The sequence below is a fragment of the Oncorhynchus keta genome, chromosome 33 (assembly GCF_023373465.1).
Source record: "Oncorhynchus keta strain PuntledgeMale-10-30-2019 chromosome 33, Oket_V2, whole genome shotgun sequence".
NCBI classification, from domain to species: domain Eukaryota; kingdom Metazoa; phylum Chordata; class Actinopteri; order Salmoniformes; family Salmonidae; genus Oncorhynchus; species Oncorhynchus keta.
Window position 1 is genome coordinate 2,527,041 of NC_068453.1, and position 18,770 is coordinate 2,545,810.

The 18,770-nt window shown below is 38.9% G+C and overlaps 1 long non-coding RNA gene and 11 other non-coding genes across 13 annotated transcripts; all 12 read left to right on the forward strand.

Moving 5' to 3' along the window:
* The first annotated feature begins 38 nt into the window (after positions 1–38).
* On the forward strand, positions 39–17,556 carry LOC127914571 (uncharacterized). Of its 2 annotated transcripts, none has more exons than XR_008088890.1 (3): positions 39–494; positions 14,099–14,187; positions 16,254–17,556. It is a non-coding gene; the product is annotated as an uncharacterized LOC127914571 (long non-coding RNA). The 2 variants fall into 2 exon arrangements; XR_008088891.1 differs by lacking the exon at positions 39–494 and adding an exon at positions 2,316–2,511.
* Positions 97–168, forward strand: trnat-ugu (transfer RNA threonine (anticodon UGU)). Its single transcript has one exon. It is a non-coding gene; the product is annotated as a tRNA-Thr (tRNA).
* On the forward strand, positions 1,490–1,561 carry trnaa-cgc (transfer RNA alanine (anticodon CGC)). Its single transcript has one exon. It is a non-coding gene; the product is annotated as a tRNA-Ala (tRNA).
* trnaa-cgc (transfer RNA alanine (anticodon CGC)) lies at positions 3,502–3,574 on the forward strand. Its single transcript has one exon. It is a non-coding gene; the product is annotated as a tRNA-Ala (tRNA).
* trnaa-ugc (transfer RNA alanine (anticodon UGC)) lies at positions 5,459–5,530 on the forward strand. The gene has a single exon. It is a non-coding gene; the product is annotated as a tRNA-Ala (tRNA).
* On the forward strand, positions 7,425–7,496 carry trnaa-ugc (transfer RNA alanine (anticodon UGC)). Its single transcript has one exon. It is a non-coding gene; the product is annotated as a tRNA-Ala (tRNA).
* On the forward strand, positions 9,264–9,335 carry trnaa-ugc (transfer RNA alanine (anticodon UGC)). The gene has a single exon. It is a non-coding gene; the product is annotated as a tRNA-Ala (tRNA).
* trnaa-ugc (transfer RNA alanine (anticodon UGC)) lies at positions 11,131–11,201 on the forward strand. Its single transcript has one exon. It is a non-coding gene; the product is annotated as a tRNA-Ala (tRNA).
* trnaa-ugc (transfer RNA alanine (anticodon UGC)) lies at positions 13,123–13,194 on the forward strand. Its single transcript has one exon. It is a non-coding gene; the product is annotated as a tRNA-Ala (tRNA).
* On the forward strand, positions 15,107–15,178 carry trnaa-ugc (transfer RNA alanine (anticodon UGC)). The gene has a single exon. It is a non-coding gene; the product is annotated as a tRNA-Ala (tRNA).
* Positions 15,722–15,793, forward strand: trnat-ugu (transfer RNA threonine (anticodon UGU)). Its single transcript has one exon. It is a non-coding gene; the product is annotated as a tRNA-Thr (tRNA).
* Positions 17,173–17,244, forward strand: trnaa-ugc (transfer RNA alanine (anticodon UGC)). Its single transcript has one exon. It is a non-coding gene; the product is annotated as a tRNA-Ala (tRNA).
* Positions 17,557–18,770: the final 1,214 nt, after the last annotated feature.

The window sequence follows — 18,770 nt, forward strand, 5'->3', positions numbered from 1 at the left end:
TTCTCAGCAGGAAACAGAGATGTTATTTGTGTGCCAAATTCACATTACACAACTACTACTTTCCAGAATGTTGATAAATATTTTGCAGCATAGAGTGGCATGGTGGCCAAGCGGTAAGGCGTCGGTCTTGTAAACCGAAGATCATGGGTTCAAATCCCATCTGTGCCTTACTGAAAAATACCTGTAACCAAGGAAAGGTTCTTTCATTGGAGGCCTTTGAAGAAAAAAAGGTTTTCTCAAAATGGCAACCCTACTATGATATAGTAAGGGGATGTGTCTTTAATCCCCAAATTCTCTGATGAGTATATTTAGTTGTGAAATTAGCTTTTGCACAACTCTACTTTCCAGAATGTTGACATTTTAAGAAGGAAATAGATGTGCTAAGTCATCTGTTTTTGTAAACTGAAGCACATGGGTTCAATCCTTGTTCGACGTTTATGGAAGCTGGATGATATTATGGAAATGTACTTTCATTAGAACAGTGTAAAGAAAAGGTCAATTGTATTGATATGGCCACTACGACCTGTATGCTCCAGTCGGCTGGCCCTCGCTAATTCGTCGCCAGACCCACTGGCTCCAGGTCATCTTTTTAGTCTATGCTAGGTAAAGCTCCGCCTTATCTCAGCTCACTGGTCACGATAACAACACCCACCCGTTGCGCTCCAGCAGGTATATCTCACTGGTCATCCCCAAAGCCAACACCTCCTTTGCCGCCTTCCTTCCAGTTCTCTGCTGACAATGACTGGAAGGAATTGCAAAAATCGCTGAAGCTGGAGACATATTCCCTCACTACTTTCAGTGTTGCCAACTTAGCGACTTAGTTGTATTTAGCAAGTATGAATACTTGCAGACATTTTCATTTTACTCACTTTTGTCTCTTCCACAATGTTATTCCTCACTCCTACAGTCATCACAATTACATGCACAATTATGCAAATTAGTTGATGACATCATTTAGCAACTTCTAGCGACTTTTAGGACAGCCAATAGCTACTTTCCTTATTGAGGTGTTGGCAACACTGCTAACTTTAAACATCGGCTATCTGAGCAGCTAACTGATCGCTGCAGCTGTACAAAGCCCATCTGTAAATAGCCCACCCAATCTACCTACCTCATCCCCATATTGTTTTAATTTACTTTCTGCACTCTTTGCACACCAGTATTTCTACTTGCACATCATCATCTGCTCATCTATCACTCCAGTGTTAATTTGCTAAATTGTAAATACTTCGCTACTATGGCCTATTTATTGCCTTACCTCCATTTGCACGCACTGTATATAGACTTTATTTTTTTTCTTCTATTGTGTTATTGACTGTACGCTTGTTTATTCCATCTGTAACTCTGTGTTGTTGTTTGTGTTGCGCTGCTTTGCTTTATCTTGGCCAGGTCGCAGTTGAATATGAAAACTTGTTCTCAACTGGCTTACCTGGTTAATTATAGGTGAAATTTAAAAAAAATAAGAAACATTTATTTATTTTCCTAGAAAGGGGATGTAGCTCAGTGGTAGAGCGCATGCTTCGCATGTATGAGGTCCTGGGTTCAATCCCCAGCTTCTCCATAACATTTTTTGCAATGACCCATCTCCTACTTTCCAGAATGTTGAAATTCTCAGCAGGAAACAGAGATGTGCTGAATAATTTGCTCTTGTAATCTGAAGAACATGTGTTCAATCCCTGTTCGTATATTTATGGAACAGAAGTGGCATGGTTGCCAACTTCAATTGCATCATTTTCAAAAACTGAAGTTCATGGGTTAGATGACTGTCCATACTTGCTTGTATTTAGAATTGCTGCTATCATTTCATTGTAGTTTCAATGGAGTGGTGTATATAAAAAGTACATTGTATTAATATTGCATTTTATCTGCAAATAAAATGGTATCGAAGCTCAGAGGGGGAGGGGGAGTGCGGCTATTTCCTTGGTTCAATCCCAAGGTTCTCAACTGAGTTTATTTGTGTGCCTTCACATTACACATCCCTTTCCAGAATGTTGAAATTCTCAGCAGGAAACAGAGATGTTATTTGTGTGCCAAAATTCAAAAAAACTACTTTCCAGAATGTTGATAAATATTTTGCAGCATGAATGTGGCATTAGGGCCGGTACTAGGTCTTGTAAACCAAGATCATGGGTTCAAATCCCATCTGTGCCTTACTGAAAAATACCTGTAACCAAGGAAAGGTTCTTTCATGGAGGCCTTTGAAGAAAAAAAGGTTTTCAAAATGGCAACCCTGTATGATATAGTAAGGGGATGTGTCTCTAGGGTAGAGCTAATTTGAGATGCATGCGGTCTGAAGTTAATCCCCAAATTCTCTGATGAGTATATTTAGTTGTGAAATTAGCTTTTGCACAACTCTACTTTCCAGAATGTTGACATTTTAAGAAGGAAATAGATGTGCTAAGTCATCTGTTTTTGTAAACTGAAGCACATGGGTTCAATCCTTGTTCGACGTTTATGGAAGCTGGATGATATTATGGAAATGTACTTTCATTAGAACAGTGTAAAGAAAAGGTCAATTGTATTGATATGGCCACTACGACCTGTATGCTCCAGTCGGCTGGCCCTCGCTACATTTCGCTGCCAGACCCACTGGCTCCAGGTCATCTTTTTAGTCTATGCTAGGTAAAGCTCCGCCTTATCTCAGCTCACTGGTCACGATAACAACACCCACCCGTAGCACGCGCTCCAGCAGGTATATCTCACTGGTCATCCCCAAAGCCAACACCTCCTTTGGCCGCCTTTCCTTCCAGTTCTCTGCTGACAATGACTGGAAGGAATTGCAAAAATCGCTGAAGCTGGAGACATATTCCTCACTAACTTTCAGTGTTGCCAACTTAGCGACTTAGTCGCTGTATTTAGCACAGTATGAATACTTGCAGACATTTTCATTTTACTCACTTTTTGTCTCTTCCACAATGTTATTCCTCACTCCTACAGTGTCAATTATGCAAATTAGTTGATGACATCATTTAGCAACTTCTAGCGACTTTTAGGACAGCCAATAGCTACTTTCCTTATTGAGGTGTTGGCAACACTGCTAACTTTAAACATCGGCTATCTGAGCAGCTAACTGATCGCTGCAGCTGTACAAAGCCCATCTGTAAATAGCCCACCCAATCTACCTACCTCATCCCCATATTGTTTTAATTTACTTTCTGCACTCTTTGCACACCAGTATTTCTACTTGCACATCATCATCTGCTCATCTATCACTCCAGTGTTAATTTGCTAAATTGTAAATACTTCGCTACTATGGCCTATTTATTGCCTTACCTCCATTTGCACGCACTGTATATAGACTTTCTTTTTTTCTTCTATCGTGTTATTGACTGTACGCTTGTTTATTCCATCTGTAACTCTGTGTTGTTGTTTGTGTTGCGCTGCTTTGCTTTATCTTGGCCAGGTCGCAGTTGAATATGAAAACTTGTTCTCAACTGGCTTACCTGGTTAATTATAGGTAAAATTTAAAAAAATAAGAAACATTTTTTTCTTTTCCAGAAAGGGGATGTAGCTCAGTAGTAAGAGTGCATGCTTCGCATGTATGAGGTCCTGGGTTCAATCCCCAGCTTCTCCATACACTTTTTTGCAATGACCCATCTCCTTCTTTCCAGAATGTTGAAATTCTCAGCAGGAAACAGAGATGTGCTGAATAATTTGCTCTTGTAATCTGAAGAACATGTGTTCAATCCCTGTTCGTATATTTATGGAACAGAAGTGGCATGGTTGCCAACTTCAATTGCATCATTTTCAAAAACTGAAGTTCATGGGTTAGATGACTGTCCATACTTGCTTGTATTTAGAATTGCTGCTATCATTTCATTGTAGTTTCAATGGAGTGGTGTATATAAAAAGTACATTGTATTAATATTGCATTTTATCTGCAAATAAAATGGTATCGAAGCTCAGAGGGGGAGTGCGTGCTATTTCCTTGGTTCAATCCCAAGGTTCTCCACTGAGTTTATTTGTGTGCCAAATTCACATTACACAACTCCTTCAAATTCTCAGCAGGTTTCACATTACAAACTACTACTTTCCAAATGTTGATAAATAACAGCTGAGTTGTTATTTGGTGCCATTACACAACTACTACTTTCCAGAATGTTGATAAATATTTGCAGCATAGACTAAGTGTAAACCAAGATCATGGGTTCAAATTTTCCATCTGTGCCTTACTGAAAAATTTTTAACCAAGGAAAGGTTCTTTCATTGGAGGCCTTTGAAGAAAAAAAGGTTTTCTCAGAATGTTGAAACCCTGTATGATATAGAATAAGAGATGTGTCTTTTTAAGCTAATACTTGAGATTATGCATTTAAAATTCTCTGATTAGTATATTTTTGTGAAATTAGCTTTTGCACAACTCTACTTTCCAGAATGTTGACATTTTAAGAAGGAAATAGATGGCTAAGTCATCTGTTTTTGTAAACTGAAGCACATGGGTTCAAAACTTTATGGAAGCTGGATGATATTATGGAAATGTACTTTCATTAGAAAGTGTAAAGAAAAGGTCAATTGTATTGATATGGCCACTACGACCTGTATGCTCCAGTCGGCTGGCCCTCGTCATATTTTGCCAGGCCCACTGGCTCCAGGTCATCTATTTAGTCTATGCTAGGTAAAGCTCCGCCTTATCTCAGCTCACTGGTCACGATAACAACAACCCGTAGCACGCGCTCCAGCAGGATATCTCACTGGTCATCCCCAAAGCCAACACCTCCTTTGGCCGCCTTTCCTTCCAGTTCTCTGCTGACAATGACTGGAAGGAATTGCAAAAATCGCTGAAGCTGGAGACATATTCCCTCACTAACTTTCAGTGTTGAACTTAGCATGGCCAGTGTATTTAGCAAGTATGAATACTTGCAGACATTTTCATTTTACTCACTTTTTGTCTCTTCCACAATGTTATTCCTCACTCCTACAGTGTCATCATTTAGCAACTTCTAGCGACTTTTAGGACAGCCAATAGCTACTTTCCTTATTGAGGTGTTGGCAACACTGCTAACTTTAAACATCGGCTATCTGAGCAGCTAACTGATCGCTGCAGCTGTACAAAGCCCATCTGTAAATAGCCCACCCAATCTACCTACCTCATCCCCATATTGTTTTAATTTACTTTCTGCACTTTTTGCACACCAGTATTTCTACTTGCACATCATCATCTGCTCATCTATCACTCCAGTGTTAATTTGCTAAATTGTAAATACTTCGCTACTATGGCCTATTTATTGCCTTACCTCCATTTGCACGCACTGTATATAGACTTTATTTTTTTCTTCTATTGTGTTATTGACTGTACGCTTGTTTATTCCATCTGTAACTCTGTGTTGTTGTTTGTGTTGCGCTGCTTTGCTTTATCTTGGCCAGGTCGCAGTTGAATATGAAAACTTGTTCTCAACTGGCTTACCTGGTTAATTATAGGTGAAATTTAAAAAAATAAGAAACATTTTTTCTTTCCAAGAAAGGGGATGTAGCTCAGTGGTAGAGCGCATGCTTTGCATGTATGAGGTCCTGGGTTCAATCCCCAGCTTCTCCATAACATTTTTGCAATGACCCATCTCCTACTTTCCAGAATGTTGAAATTCTCAGCAGGAAACAGAGATGTGCTGAATAATTTGCTCTTGTAATCTGAAGAACATGTGTTCAATCCCTGTTCGTATATTTATGGAACAGAAGTGGCATGGTTGCCAACTTCAATTGCATCATTTTCAAAAACTGAAGTTCATGGGTTAGATGACTGTCCATACTTGCTTGTTTTAGAATTGCTGCTATCATTTCATTGTAGTTTCAATGGAGTGGTGTATATAAAAAGTACATTGTATTAATATTGCATTTTATCTGCAAATAAAATGGTATCGATCCTCAGATTGGGAGGAGGGGAGTGCGTGCTATTTCCTTGGTTCAATCCCAAGGTTCTTGAGTTTATTTCCCAAATTCATTACACAACTCCTACTTTCCAGAATGTTGAAATTCTGAAACAGAGATTTATTTGTGTGCCAAATTCCATTACACAACTACTACTTTCCAGAATGTTGATAAATATTTTCAGCATAGACATGGTGGCAAGCGGTCAAGATCATTTCAAATCCTTGGCAGTCGCATTGCCTTACTGAAAAATGGTGGCCAAGCGGTACCTTGTAAACCAAGATCAAAGTTTTTTTGGAGGCCTTTGAATTTTCTCAAAATGGCAACCCTCCTATAGTAAGGGGATGTGTCTAATGAGCTAATATTGAGATGCATGAATAATTATATCCCCATTTCTGATGAGTATATTTAGTTGTGAAATTAGCTTTTGCACAACTCTACTTTCCAGAATGTTGACATTTTAAGAAGGAAATAGATGTGCTAAGTCATCTGTTTTTGTAAACTGAAGCACATGGGTTCAATCCTTGTTCCAAATATGGAAACTGGATGATATTATGGAAAACTTTCATTAGAACAGTTAAAGAATAGGTCAATTGTATTGAATGGCCACTACGACCTGTATGCTCCAGTCGGCTGGCCCTCGCTATATTCTCTTTTGGGGCTCAGGTCATCTTTTTTAGTCTATGCTAGGTAAAGCTCCGCCTTATCTCAGCTCACTGGTCACGATAACAACACCCACCCGTAGGCGCTCCAGGGTATATCTCACTGGTCATCCCCAAAGCCAACACCTCCTTTGGCCGCCTTTCCTTCCAGTTCTCTGCTGACAATGACTGGAAGGAATTGCAAAAATCGCTGAAGCTGGAGACATATTCCCTCACTAACTTTCAGTGTTGCCAACTTAGCGACTTAGTCGCTGTATTTAGCAAGTATGAATACTTGCAGACATTTTCATTTTACTCACTTTTTGTCTCTTCCACAATGTTATTCCTCACTCCTACAGTGTCCATCACAATTACATGCACAATTATGCAAATTAGTTGATCTAGCGACTTTTAGGACAGCCAATAGCTACTTTCCTTATTGAGGTGTTGGCAACACTGCTAACTTTAAACATCGGCTATCTGAGCAGCTAACTGATCGCTGCAGCTGTACAAAGCCCATCTGTAAATAGCCCACCCAATCTACCTACCTCATCCCCATATTGTTTTAATTTACTTTCTGCTCTTTGCACACCAGTATTTCTACTTGCACATCATCATCTGCTCATCTATCACTCCAGTGTTAATTTGCTAAATTGTAAATACTTCGCTACTATGGCCTATTTATTGCCTTACCTCCATTTGCACGCACTGTTTTTAGACTTTATTTTTTTTCTTCTATTGTGTTATTGACTGTGGCTTGTTTGTTCCATGTGTAACTCTGTGTTGTTGTTGTTTGTGTTGCACTGCTTTGCTTTATCTTGGCCAGGTCGCAGTTGTGTATGAGAACTTGTCCTTAACTGACTTACCTGGTTAAATAAAGGTGACGTTTAAAAAAATAAGCAACATTTTTTTCTTTCCCAGAAAGGGGATGTAGCTCAGTGGTAGAGCGCATGCTTTGCATGTATGAGGTCCTGGGTTCAATCCCCAGCTTCTCCATCTTTTTTTTGCAAAGACCCAATTTCTACTTTCCAGAATGTTGAAATTCTAAGCAGGAAACAGAGATGTGCAAAATCATTTGGTCTTGTAATCTGAAGAATATGCGTTCAATCCCTGTTAGTACATTTATAGAACAGAAGGTGCATGGTTGCCAACTTTTAAGGCATAATTTTCAAAAACTGAAGATCATGTTTTAGATCCCTGTCCATACCTGTTTTTAGAATTGCTGCTATCATTTCATTGTAGTTTCAATGGAGTGGTGTATATAAAAACTACATTGTATTAATAGTTTTATCTGCAAATAAAATGGTATCGAAGCTCCAGACTGGGGAGTGCGTGCTATTTCCTTGGTTCAATCCCAAGGTTCTCAACTGAGTTTATTTGATCCATTACACAACTCTACTTTCCAGGTTGAAATTCTCATATTTGGAAATTTGTGTGCCAAATTCACATTACACAACTACTATTTCCAGAATGTTGATAAATATTTTGAGCATAGATCATTTTCTCACATTGGCCATTTGTAAACCGAAGATCATGGGTTCTCCCATACTTGTGTTCTTGTCTCCTTTGAAAAAAAAAAAAGGTTCTTTCACTGGAGGTTTTTTTTGGCAACCATTTATAGATTGTTAATGTAGATTGTATAGAATCCCCAAATTCTGATAGTATATTTTTGTGAAATTAGTTCTACTTTCCAGAATGTTGACATTTTAAGTTAAAAGATGTGCTAAGTCATCTGTTTTAAACTGAAGCACATGGGTTCAATCTTGTTGTGGAAGCTGGATGATATTATGGAAATGTACTTTCATTAGAACAGTGTAAAGAAAAGGTCAATTGTATTGACCACATGCTCCAGTCGGCTAAAAGACCCACTGGCTCCAGGTCATCTTTTTAGTCTATGCTAGGTAAAGCTCCGCCTTATCTCAGCTCACTGGTCAAAACAACACCCAAAAAATACAATTAAGGTAATCTCAATTCCCCAAAACTAACACCTTTTGCTTTCCTTCCAGTTCTCTGCTGACAATGACTGGAAGGAATTGCAAAATCGCTGAAGCTGGAGACATATTCCCTCACTAACTTTCAGTGTTCGCAACTTAGCGAAAGTTCATTTAGCAAGTATGAATACTTGCAGACATTTTCATTTTACTCACTTTTTGTCTCTTCCACAATGTTATTCCTCACTCCTACAGTGTCCATCACAATTACATGCACAATTATGCAAATTAGTTGATGACATCATTTAGCAACTTCTAGCGTCTTTTAGGACAGCCAATAGCTACTTTCCTTATTGAGGTGTTGGCAACACTGCTAACTTTAAACATCGGCTATCTGAGCAGCTAACTGATCGCTGCAGCTGTACAAAGCCCATCTGTAAATAGCCCACCCAATCTACCTACCTCATCCCCATATTGTTTTAATTTACTTTCTGCACTCTTTGCACACCAGTATTTCTACTTGCACATCATCATCTGCTCATCTATCACTCCAGTGTTAATTTGCTAAATTGTAAATACTTCGCTACTATGGCCTATTTATTGCCTTACCTCCATTTGCACGCAATATAGACTTTTTTTTTTTCTTCTATTGTTGTTATTGACTGTACGCTTGTTTATTCCATCTGTAACTCTGTGTTGTTGTTTGTGTTGCGCTGCTTTGCTTTATCTTGGCCAGGTCGCAGTTGAATATGAAAACTTGTTCTCAACTGGCTTACCTGGTTAATTATAGGTGAAATTTAAAAAAATAAGAAATTTTTTTCTTTCCAAGAAAGGGGATGTAGCTCAGTGGTAGAGCGCATGCTTTGCATGTATGAGGTCCTGGGTTCAATCCCCAGCTTCTCCATAACATTTTTGCAATGACCCATCTCCTACTTTCCAGAATGTTGAAATTCTCAGCAGGAAACAGAGATGTGCTGAATAATTTGCTCTTGTAATCTGAAGAACATGTGTTCAATCCCTGTTCGTATATTTATAGAACAGAAGTGGCATGGTTGCCAACTTCAAAGGCATCATTTTCAAAAACTGAAGTTCATGGGTTAGATGACTGTCCATACTTGCTTGTATTTAGAATTGCTGCTATCATTTCATTGTAGTTTCAATGGAGTGGTGTATATAAAAAGTACATTGTATTAATATTGCATTTTATCTGCAAATAAAATGGTATCGAAGCTCAGAGGGGAGGAGGGAGTGCCGCTATTTCCTTGCTCAATCCCAAGGTTCTCCACTGAGTTTATTTGTGTGCCAAATTCAAAAAAAGAATGTTGAAATTCTCACCAGAGATTTATTTGTGTGCCAAATTCACATTACACAACTACTACTTTCCAGAATGTTGATAAATATTTTGCAGCATAGAAAGTTTTCTTGTATTGTTCTCCCATTTTACTGGTCCATTTAGATTGTTAATACCTGTAACCAAGGAAAGGTTCTTTTTCCTTTGAGAAAAAAAGTTTTCTCAAAATGGAATAATGATATATATGTGTCTTTTTACTTGAATGTTATGGTTAAAAATTCTCTGATGAGTAATTTAGTTTTACTTTTGCACTTACTTTCAGAATGTTGACATTTTAAGAAGGAAATAGATGGTCATCTGTTTTTGTATAAGGGTTCAATCCTTGTTCAAACCTGGATGATATTATGGAAATGTACTAAAACAGTGTAAAAAAAGGTCAAAAAAACCTGTATGCTCCAGTCGGCTGGCCCTAAAAATTCGTCAGACCCACTGGCTCCAGGTCATCTTTTTAGTCTATGCTAGGTAAAGCTCCGCCTTATCTCAGCTCACTGGTCACGATAACAACACCCACCCGTAGCACGCGCTCCAGCAGGTATATCTCACTGGTCATCCCCAAAGCCAACACCTTTTGGGTCCTTCCAGTTCTCTGCTGACAATGACTGGAAGGAATTGCAAAAATCGCTGAAGCTGGAGACATATTCCCTCACTAAAAATCAGTGTTGACAACTTAGCGACTTAGTTTGTATTTAGCAAGTATGAATACTTGCAGACATTTTCATTTTACTCACTTTTTGTCTCTTCCACAATGTTATTCCTCACTCCTACAGTGTCCATCACAATTACATGACAATTATGCAAATTAGTTGATGACATCATTTAGCAACTTCTAGCGACTTTTAGGACAGCCAATAGCTACTTTCCTTATTGAGGTGTTGGCAACACTGCTAACTTTAAACATCGGCTATCTGAGCAGCTAACTGATCGCTGCAGCTGTACAAAGCCCATCTGTAAATAGCCCACCCAATCTACCTACCTCATCCCCATATTGTTTTAATTTACTTTCAGCACTCTTTGCACACCAGTATTTCTACTTGCACATCATCATCTGCTCATCTATCACTCCAGTGTTAATTTGCTAAATTGTAAATACTTCGCTACTATGGCCTATTTATTGCCTTACCTCCATTTGCACGCACTGTATATAGACTTTTTTTTTTTTATTCTATTGTGTTATTGACTGTACACTTGTTTATTCCATCTGTAACTCTGTGTTGTTGTTTGTGTTGCGCTGCTTTGCTTTATCTTGGCCAGGTCGCAGTTGAATATTAAAACTTGTTCTCAACTGGCTTACATGGTTAATTATAGGTGAAATTTAAAAAAATAAGAAACATTTTTTCTTTCCAAGAAAGGGGATGTAGCTCAGTGGTAGAGCGCATGCTTTGCATGTATGAGGTCCTGGGTTCAACCCCAGCTTCTCCATAACATTTTTGCAATGACCCATCTCCTACTTTCCAGAATGTTGAAATTCTCAGCAGGAAACAGAGATGTGCTGAATAATTTGCTCTTGTAATCTGAAGAACATGTGTTCAATCCCTGTTCGTATATTTATGGAACAGAAGTGGCATGGTTGCCAACTTCAAGTGCATCATTTTCAAAAACTGAAGTTCATGGGTTAGATGACTGTCCATACTTGCTTGTATTTAGAATTGCTGCTATCATTTCATTGTAGTTTCAATGGAGTGGTGTATATAAAAAGTACATTGTATTAATATTGCATTTTATCTGCAAATAAAATGGTATCGAAGCTCAGAGGGGGAGGAGGGGGAGTGCGTGCTATTTCCTTGGTTCAATCCCAAGGTTCTCCACTGAGTTTATTTGTGTGCCAAATTCACATTACACAACTCCTACTTTCCAGAATGTTGAAATTCTCAGCAGGAAACAGAGATGTTATTTGTGTGCCAAATTCACATTACACAACTACTACTTTCCAGAATGTTGATAAATTTTTGCAGCATAGAGTGGCATGGTGGCCAAAGGCGTTTCTTGTAAACCGAAGATCATGTTCAAATCCCATTGTGCCTTACTGAAAAATACCTGTAACCATTTCTTTCAGGAGGCCTTTGAAGAAAAAAAGTTTTCTCAAAATGTAACCCTACTATTGTATAGAATAATTATATATATTTTTTGAATGTTATGGTTAATCCCCAAATTCTCTGATGAGTATTTTTAGTGTGAAATTAGCTTTTGCACAACTCTACTTTCCAGAATGTTGACATTTTAAGAAGGAAATAGATGTGCTAAGTCATCTGTTTTTGTAAACTGAAGCACATGGGTTCAATCCTTGTTCGACGTTTATGGAAGCTGGAATATTATGGAAAAACTTTCATTAGAACAGTGTAAAAAAAGGTCAATTGTATTGATATGGCCACTACGACCTGTATGCTCCAGTCGGCTGGCCCTCGCTAGATATTCTCGCCAGACCCACTGGCTCCAGGTCATCTTTTTAGTCTATGCTAGGTAAAGCTCCGCCTTATCTCAGCTCACTGGTCACGATAACAACACCCACCCGGACGCGCTCCAGCAGGTATATCTCACTGGTCATCCCCAAAGCCAACACCTCCTTTGACATTTCCTTCCAGTTCTCTGCTGACAATGACTGGAAGGAATTGCAAAATCGCTGAAGCTGAAGACATATTCCCTCACTTTTTCAGTGTTGCCAACTTATTTAGTCGGTGTTTTAGCAAGTATGAATACTTGCAGACATTTTCATTTTACTCACTTTTTGTCTCTTCCACAATGTTATTCCTCACTCCTACAGTGTCCATCACAATTACATGCACAATTATGCAAATTAGTTGATGACATCATTTAGCAACTTCTAGCGACTTTTAGGACAGCCAATAGCTACTTTCCTTATTGAGGTGTTGGCAACACTGCTAACTTTAAACATCGGCTATCTGAGCAGCTAACTGATCGCTGCAGCTGTACAAAGCCCATCTGTAAATAGCCCACCCAATCTACCTACCTCATCCCCATATTGTTTTAATTTACTTTCTGCACTCTTTGCACACCAGTATTTCTACTTGCACATCATCATCTGCTCATCTATCACTCCAGTGTTAATTTGCTAAATTGTAAATACTTCGCTACTATGGCCTATTTATTGCCTTACCTCCATTTGCACGCACTGTATATAGACTTTTTTTTTTCTTCTATTGTGTTATTGACTTGTACGCTTGTTTATTCCATCTGTAACTCTGTGTTGTTGTTTGTGTTGCGCTGCTTTGCTTTATCTTGGCCAGGTCGCAGTTGAATATGAAAACTTGTTCTCAACTGGCTTACCTGGTTAATTATAGGTGAAATTTAAAAAAATAAGAAACATTTTTTTCTTTCCAAGAAAGGGGATGTAGCTCAGTGGTAGAGCGCATGCTTTGCATGTATGAGGTCCTGGGTTCAATCCCCAGCTTCTCCATAACATTTTTTGCAATGACCCATCTCCTTCTTTCCAGAATGTTGAAATTCTCAGCAGGAAACAGAGATGTGCTGAATAATTTGCTCTTGTAATCTGAAGAACATGTGTTCAATCCCTGTTCGTATATTTATGGAACAGAAGTGGCATGGTTGCCAACTTCAAATGCATCATTTTCAAAAACTGAAGTTCATGGGTTAGATGACTGTCCATACTTGCTTGTATTTAGAATTGCTGCTATCATTTCACTGTAGTTTCAATGGAGTGGTGTATATAAAAACTACATTGTATTAATATTGCATTTTATCTGCAAATAAAATGGTATCGAAGCTCAGAGGGGAGGATGCGTGCTATTTCCTTGGTTCAATCCCAAGGTTCTCCACTGAGTTTATTTGTGTGCCAAATTCACATTACACAACTCCTACTTTCCAGAATGTTGAAATTCTCAGCAGGAAACAGAGATGTTATTTTGTGCCAAAACATTACACAACTACTACTTTCCAGAATGTTGATAAATATTTTGCAGCATTATGGTGGCCAAGCGGTACGTAGTCTTGTAAACCAAGATCATGGGTTCAAATCCCATTGTGCCTTACTGAAAAATACCTGTAACCAAGGTTCTTTCATTGGAGGCCTTTAAGAAAAAAAGTTTTCTCAAAATGGCAACCCTGTATGATAATAAGGGGATATATATCTTTTTTGAATGCATGCGGTCTGAAGTTAATCCCCAAATTCTCTGATGAGTATATTTAGTTGTGAAATTAGCTTTTGCACAACTCTACTTTCCAGAATGTTGACATTTTAAGAAAAGTCATCTGTTTTTGTAAACTGAAGCACATTTGTTCGACGTTTATGGAAGCTGTGATATTATGGAAATGTACTTTCATTAGAACAGTGTAAAGAAAAGGTCAATTGTATTGATATGGCCACTACGACCTGTATGCTCCAGTCGGCTGGCCCTCGCTACATATTCGTCGCCAGACCCACTGGCTCCAGGTCATCTTTTTAGTCTATGCTAGGTAAAGCTCCGCCTTATCTCAGCTCACTGGTCACGATAACAACACCCACCCAAGCACGCGCTCCAGCAGGTATATCTCACTGGTCATCCCCAAAGCCAACACCTCCTTTGGGTCACCTTTCCTTCCAGTTCTCTGCTGACAATGACTGGAAGGAATTGCAAAATCGCTGAAGCTGGAGACATATTCCCTCACTAACTTTCAGTGTTGCCAACTTAGCGACTTAGTCGTGTATTTAGCAAGTATGAATACTTGCAGACATTTTCATTTTACTCACTTTTTGTCTCTTCCACAATGTTATTCCTCACTCCTACAGTGTCCATCACAATTACATGCACAATTATGCAAATTAGTTGATGACATCATTTAGCAACTTCTAGCGACTTTTAGGACAGCCAATAGCTACTTTCCTTATTGAGGTGTTGGCAACACTGCTAACTTTAAACATCGGCTATCTGAGCAGCTAACTGATCGCTGCAGCTGTACAAAGCCCATCTGTAAATAGCCCACCCAATCTACCTACCTCATCCCCATATTGTTTTAATTTACTTTCTGCACTCTTTGCACACCAGTATTTCTACTTGCACATCATCATCTGCTCATCTATCACTCCAGTGTTAATTTGCTAAATTGTAAATACTTCGCTACTATGGCCTATTTATTGCCTTACCTCCATTTGCACGCACTGTATATAGACTTTATTTTTTTTCTTCTATTGTGTTATTGACTGTACGCTTGTTTATTCCATCTGTAACTCTGTGTTGTTGTTTGTGTTGCGCTGCTTTGCTTTATCTTGGCCAGGTCGCAGTTGAATATGAAAACTTGTTCTCAACTGGCTTACATGGTTAATTATAGGTGAAATTTAAAAAAATAAGAAACATTTTTTTCTTTCCAAGAAAGGGGATGTAGCTCAGTGGTAGAGCGCATGCTTTGCATGTATGAGGTCCTGGGTTCAATCCCCAGCTTCTCCATAACATTTTTGCAATGACCCATCTCCTTCTTTTCCAGAATGTTGAAATTCTCAGCAGGAAACAGAGATGTGCTGAATAATTTGCTCTTGTAATCTGAAGAACATGTGTTCAATCCCTGTTCGTATATTTATGGAACAGAAGTGGCATGGTTGCCAACTTCAATTGCATCATTTTCAAAAACTGAAGTTCATGGGTTAGATGACTGTCCATACTTGCTTGTATTTAGAATTGCTGCTATCATTTCATTGTAGTTTCAATGGAGTGGTGTATATAAAAAGTACATTGTATTAATATTGCATTTTATCTGCAAATAAAATGGTATCGAAGCTCAGAGGGGGAGGAGGGGGAGTGCGTGCTATTTCCTTGGTTCAATCCCAAGGTTCTCCACTGAGTTTATTTGTGTGCCAAATTCACATTACACAACTCCTACTTTCCAGAATGTTGAAATTCTCAGCAGGAAACAGAGATGTTATTTGTGTGCCAAATTCACATTACACAACTACTACTTTCCAGAATGTTGATAAATATTTTGCAGCATAGAGTGGCATGGTGGCCAAGCGGTAAGGCGTAGGTCTTGTAAACCGAAGATCATGGGTTCAAATCCCATCTGTGCCTTACTGAAAAATACCTGTAACCAAGGAAAGGTTCTTTCATTGGAGGCCTTTGAAGAAAAAAAGGTTTTCTCAAAATGGCAACCCTACTATGATATAGTAAGGGGATGTGTCTCTATATAATACTTGAGATGCATGCGGTCTGAAGTTAATCCCCAAATTCTCTGATGATATATATAGGGGTGTGTCTCTAGGGTATTTAGTTGTGAAATTAGCTTTTGCACAACTCTACTTTCCAGAATGTTGACATTTTAAGAAGGAAATAGATGTGCTAAGTCATCTGTTTTTGTAAACTGAAGCACATGGGTTCAATCCTTGTTCGAATGGAAGCTGGATGATATTATGGAAATGTACTTTCATTAGAACAGTGTAAAGAAAAGGTCAATTGTATTGAATGGCCACTAACCTGTATGCTCCAGTCGGCTGGCCCTCGCTACATATTTCGCCAGACCCACTGGCTCCAGGTCATCTTTTTAGTCTATGCTAGGTAAAGCTCCGCCTTATCTCAGCTCACTGGTCACGATAACAACACCCACCCGTAGCACGCGCTCCAGCAGGTATATCTCACTGGTCATCCCCAAAGCCAACACCTCCTTTGGCCGCCTTTCCTTCCAGTTCTCTGCTGACAATGACTGGAAGGAATTGCAAAAATCGCTGAAGCTGGAGACATATTCCCTCACTAACTTTCAGTGTTGCCAACTTAGCGACTTAGTCGCTGTATTTAGCAAGTATGAATACTTGCAGACATTTTCATTTTACTCACTTTTTGTCTCTTCCACAATGTTATTCCTCACTCCTACAGTGTCCATCACAATTACATGCACAATTATGCAAATTAGTTGATGACATCATTTAGCAACTTCTAGCGACTTTTAGGACAGCCAATAGCTACTTTCCTTATTGAGGTGTTGGCAACACTGCTAACTTTAAACATCGGCTATCTGAGCAGCTAACTGATCGCTGCAGCTGTACAAAGCCCATCTGTAAATAGCCCACCCAATCTACCTACCTCATCCCCATATTGTTTTAATTTACTTTCTGCTCTTTGCACACCAGTATTTCTACTTGCACATCATCATCTGCTCATCTATCACTCCAGTGTTAATTTGCTAAATTGTAAATACTTCGCTACTATGGCCTATTTATTGCCTTACCTCCATTTGCACGCACTGTATATAGACTTTCTTTTTTTTCTTCTATTGTGTTATTGACTGTACGCTTGTTTATTCCATCTGTAACTCTGTGTTGTTGTTTGTGTTGCGCTGCTTTGCTTTATCTTGGCCAGGTCGCAGTTGAATATGAAAACTTGTTCTCAACTGGCTTACATGGTTAATTATAGGTGAAATTTAAAAAAATAAGAAACATTTTTTTCTTTCCAAGAAAGGGGATGTAGCTCAGTGGTAGAGCGCATGCTTTGCATGTATGAGGTCCTGGGTTCAATCCCCAGCTTCTCCATAACATTTTTTGCAATGACCCATCTCCTACTTTCCAGAATGTTGAAATTCTCAGCAGGAAACAGAGATGTGCTGAATAATTTGCTCTTGTAATCTGAAGAACATGTGTTCAATCCCTGTTCGTATATTTATGGAACAGAAGTGGCATGGTTGCCAACTTCAATTGCATCATTTTCAAAAACTGAAGTTCATGGGTTAGATGACTGTCCATACTTGCTTGTATTTAGAATTGCTGCTATCATTTCATTGTAGTTTCAATGGAGTGGTGTATATAAAAAGTACATTGTATTAATATTGCATTTTATCTGCAAATAAAATGGTATCGAAGCTCAGAGGGGGAGTGCGTGCTATTTCCTTGGTTCAATCCCAAGGTTCTCCACTGAGTTTATTTGTGTGCCAAATTCACATTACAAACTCCTACTTTCCAGAATGTTGAAATTCTCAACAGAGATGTTATTTGTGTGCCAAATTCACATTACACAACTACTACTTTCCAGAATGTTGATAAATATTTTGCAGCATAGAGTGGCATGGTGGCCAAGCGGTATTGTTCTCTTGTAAACCGAAGATCATGGGTTCAAATCCCATCTGTGCCTTACTGAAAAATACCTGTAACCAAGGAAAGGTTCTTTCATTGGAGGCCTTTGAAGAATAAAAAAGGTTTTCTCAAAATGGCAATATTTTGATATAGTAAGGGGATGTGTCTCTGGGTAGAGCTAATAAGATGCATGCGGTCTGAATTAATCCCCAAATTCTCTGATGAGTATATTTAGTTGTGAAATTAGCTTTTGCAGGCTCTACTTTCCAGAATGTTGACATTTTAAGAAGGAAATAGATGTGCTAAGTCATCTGTTTTTGTAAACTGAAGCACATGGGTTCAAACGTTTATGGAAGCTGGATGATATTATGGAAATGTACTTTCATTAGAACAGTGTAAAAAAAGGTCAATTGTATTGATATGGCCACTAACCTGTATGCTCCAGTCGGCTGGCCCTCGCTACTTTCGTCGCCAGACCCACTGGCTCAGGTCATCTTTTTAGTCTATGCTAGGTAAAGCCCGCCTTATCTCAGCTCACTGGTCACGATAACAACACCCACCCGTAGCACGGCTCCAGCAGGTATATCTCACTGGTCATCCCCAAAGCCAACACCTCCTTTGAGTTCTCTGCTGACAATGACTGGAAGGAATTGCAAAAATCGCTGAAGCTGGAGACATATTCCCTCACTAACTTTCAGTGTTGCCAACTTAGCGACTTAGTCGCTGTATTTAGCAAGTATGAATACTTGCAGACATTTTCATTTTACTCACTTTTTGTCTCTTCCACAATGTTATTCCTCACTCCTACAGTGTCCATCACAATTACATGCACAATTATGCAAATTAGTTGATGACATCATTTAGCAACTTCTAGCGACTTTTAGGACAGCCAATAGCTACTTTCCTTATTGAGGTGTTGGCAACACTGCTAACTTTAAACATCGGCTATCTGAGCAGCTAACTGATCGCTGCAGCTGTACAAAGCCCAT